The sequence below is a fragment of the Rattus norvegicus genome, chromosome 2 (genome assembly GCF_021556685.1).
Source record: "Rattus norvegicus strain SHRSP/BbbUtx chromosome 2, alternate assembly SHRSP_T2T, whole genome shotgun sequence".
Lineage (NCBI taxonomy): Eukaryota > Metazoa > Chordata > Mammalia > Rodentia > Muridae > Rattus > Rattus norvegicus.
Window position 1 is genome coordinate 219,507,327 of NC_141535.1, and position 4,221 is coordinate 219,511,547.

General features: G+C 39.9%; 1 pseudogene; it reads left to right on the plus strand.

The window, feature by feature from the left end:
• The first annotated feature begins 2,501 nt into the window (after positions 1-2,501).
• On the plus strand, positions 2,502-3,796 carry Oat-ps1 (ornithine aminotransferase, pseudogene 1; annotated as a pseudogene).
• Positions 3,797-4,221: the final 425 nt, after the last annotated feature.

Genomic DNA, 4,221 nt, shown 5'->3' on the forward strand with positions numbered 1-4,221 from the left:
TTCAGAACCTTTTTCTGGTTTCTTTGAGTAGTATGTATGAACAAGTACAGGGTATATTTTCATACACAAGGCAAAATACTCCTTTCACATAAAATGAAAATAAATAAATCTTTAAAAAGAAAACCTGTGACAAGGTAAATTTGTGTGAAGTAACCCTGTCGGTGAGCTTTGTTATGAAAGCCATTTAGTACATGGAAGTCAGGCAATCTTCCATTTAGTGTAATATGTTTAGTATTTAATATGTATCAATACTTCATCTTTTTCATTGTCAAATGAAATTCTACCATATGCATAGTGATAGATTCTTCTGAAAATATCTCTTTTTTTAAGATTCCTTGTTTGTACACATAATTTTTTTATTAGATATATTTCTTTACTTACATTTCAAATGTTATTCCCCTTCCTGGTTTCCTGTCCATAAGCCTCCATTCCCTCCTCTCCCCCTCCTCCATACGGGTATTCCCCCTATACATCCCCCTTACTGCCTCCCCATATTCCCCTGCACTGGGGGGTCCAACCTTGGCAGGACCAAGGGCTTCCCCTTCCACTGGTGCCCCAGCAAGGCTATTCACTGCTGCATATGCAGTTGGAACCCTGGATCAGTTCATAGTCTTTCGGTAGTGGTTTAGTCCCTGGAAGCCTGCTGAAAATATCTATTACATTCAAAGAGACTAGAGCTATAATCTCTAACATGTTTAATCTGTGCACATATGCACAATACCACATTTTCTGTATCTAGCCATATAATATACATTGCATTTTGACTATTATGGGCAAAACACTTGTGAAGCCAAGCACAAGTGTGCCTACCTGCCTTCTTAACATTTGGGAAGCAGTTGGAGAACAATTCTGAGTTCAAGGCCCAAAGGTTGCTATAAAGGTTGATGATATATCTCAATGTTTGTCTAATATTAAGTAGGCCTAGAGTTTGAAGAAAAGTGTGAGCAGATGTCCGTGAAGCTCAGTGGATGCAACAGAAAATGAAGTAACAAGTATATAGTCCTGTGGGATTGTGACATGTAGTTTCACTTGACAGTAAGTCTCTACCCCAAATAAATTGCAGATTAAGAGGTGCCCAATTAGTGGCTTCATGGTCACAGCTCATGATGCAGCTTGAGTTTTCAAGTGTCAATGCTTTTTCTGTTAGAAGAACAAATTTAAGATGAGTTAAAGCTGATTATTCAGTTGGTCCATAGACACAGTGTTTCATGGTTTGGCCAGAATGACTTCACTCTCTCTTATCCAGAGTCCATCCTGGTTTCGGTCCTTTCAAGACTATAAGTGTTCTGAAATCCCCCTGTACAAGAAAGGTTTCAAAAACAGGCATACTTTTTTTTATAGACAGCTTGAATTCCTCCAAGTTTCTATGTGCTTGGCTTCTGATACAGATAAGTGTCCTTTCATTTTTCTCTCCTCTTTGAGATATGTTCTCTTAGCTGACTAAAAAATATTCCTCTGTTGGTTATAAATCCAAGTCATGATAACTCTGTCTCAGGTGGACTTTGATGTCTAGGATCTGCAGTGGGCTTTCCTCCTGACTAGTGCTACGCAGGCATAAGCATGCTTGGTTCTCAGAGTTTACTCAGGCAGGATCCTTTCATTTCTCTGATGATCAAGAACAGAAGGCCTAGTAGCCACAGGGAAAAAATGACAAGAGCTATGTTAATGTCTTAACCTATCCACTTCTGTTCCTCAACCACTCAAAAATTATCTGTGTGACACGATATCAAAGGTCTGTCCAATTTGAGGGAGATTGGTATTCTATGAGTATTTACTTAAGTGGTGACACAATTTAAATAAAAACTGTGTTCTATTGTGATAGTACATGCCTTAAATGATCCTCCTTGTAAGTTCCTGCACAATTCTGCCAGTCCATCTCAAGCCTACTGCCAAAGAGATGCTCCCTCAAAGTGATGTTTTTAATCAATGCCCATAGTATCTTCTCAAACTTTATTTTTTAAATAAAAATATTTGTCTCTCTGGTCATTTCTATACCTTGCAGAGTACCATCAGATTGGATTTCCCTCAAAGCTTTCTTCTTCTCCAAGGGCATCAAAATATAGTCTGGAAAGAAAGGAAACTTCTAATGTTTTGTAACACAGTAGGCTGACTACAGTTTACAAAATTAATTGCATTTTAAAAAATACCAGAGGATTGTGAATGTTCTCACACAAAGAAAACAGAAATTTTGAGGAGATGGAAATCCCAAATAGTCAAACCTGTCACTATGGATGTGTTGAACTAGCACACTGGACCAAATGTGTATGATTCTTGTTTCAATTTTAAAAGTTAAATAAAATACATTGGTTTTCAATATTCTTTCAGAAATATTTCAGTTTCAAGCACATGGCTATGTCCACCATAACTTATCACCATGTGTAGCCTTGGAGCAACCATGAAATTAGACCTGCACATCGAGCTTCCTGGCTAAAGTATGGTCAGTGGAACTTAGCAGACTCTGTCAGGTCTCCCTGCCCTCCCACTCTTGAAGGACTGAGACAATGTTTTCCAAAGTCACAAGTTTGAAGACCCTTGCTGCTCTGCAACAGGGAGTCCATGCCTCAGTCACTTCTGCTGCATCTGTTGCAACTAAGAAGACAGTGCAAGGCCAGTCATCCTCTGAGTAAATTTTTTATACAGGAATCTAAGTATGATGCACACAATTACCATCCTCTACCTGTAGCCCTGGAGTAAGGAAAGGGCATTTCTGTGTGGGATGTGGAAGGCAGGCAATACTTGGATGTCCTGCATGCTTAGGGTGCTTTCAGATCAGCCAAGGGCACTGCCACCCCAAGATCATATGCCGTGAAGAGTCAGAAGCATACACTGACATTAATATCTCAGGCTTTCTTTAACAATTCCCTTGGTGAATACACGGAGAACATTCACAAGGTCTTCAACTACGACAAGTTCTTCCCGTGAACACAGGAGTGAAAGATGGAGAGACTGTCTATAAGTTTGCTTGTTGTTAGGGCTACACCATGAAAGACCTCCAGGAATACAAAGCAAAGAATGTTGGGGGCCAAACACTGTCTACAATCTCCAGTTCCACATATCCAGTTATGGTAGCTTTGGACCCTTCATGCCATGCTTTGAAACCATCCCATATAACAATCTGCCTGCATGGCAGCATGCCCTTCAGGATCCAAATGCTAATGCAGTCATGGTGGTGCCCATCCAGGGTGAAGCAGGTGTTACTGTTCCAGATCCAGGATACCTGATAGGAGTTTGAGAATTCTGCACCAGGTCCTATTTATTGCTGATAAAATACAGTCAGTATCGTGCAGAATTGGGAGGTGGCTAGCTGCGGATTATGAGAATGTCAGACCTGACATAGTTTTTCTTGGGAAGGCTCTTTCTGGTGGCTTATACTCTGTGTCTACAGTGCTGTATTATAATGAGATAATGCTGACTGGATGAGCATGGCTTCACCTATCGTGGCAATCCACTAGGCTGACAAGTTGCCAATGTATCTCTTGATGTTTAGTAGAAGAGAAAGAATCTTGCTAAGGATGCAGGCAAGATGGGCATTATTTTGAGAAAGGAGCTCATGAAGCCACCCTCGGGTGTGACTGCTATAAGAGGGAAACAGTTGCTAAATGCCATCATCATCAGAAAAACCAAAGATTGTAATTTTTGGATGGTGTGTGCGTGCAACTCCCAGATAATGGGTATCTAGCCAAGCCAACCCATGCTACCAAGCGATATCATGAGGGTCACAACTCCTCTTGTGATCAAGGAAGATGAGATCTAGGAGTCAGTGGAAATCATAAATAAGACCATCTTATCCTTCTAAGAGTAGGAACTGCTCACTGGCCTCTGGAAGCCATCTTTAGACAGGGCTTTTGTGAAACTCTGCATACAAAGGGCAGATTCAAATTATCAATTTGAATACAAATTCAAATAAAAAATTCAGTTGATGTATACTAGAGTGACACCTAGGGACCTGTAGGTGGCTGTGTGACAGAAGAGTAAGAGGGAGTAGCATCACTTTTAGGTTTTGACTGTGTGGGAACTTTCTAAGGAGAAACAGATCATCTGTATACAGCCTGCAAATCCAGTCCTGCATTAATTCACATACGTTTTTATAATTCTCTTGCTGGTGTGAATATTTTATATTTGGCAATTATTTATAAGACAGTACATAAGACATTTGCTTAAAATCATGCAGTTTAATCATTATAATCAATAAATGTCAAGATGATTGAAGATCAAGCATAT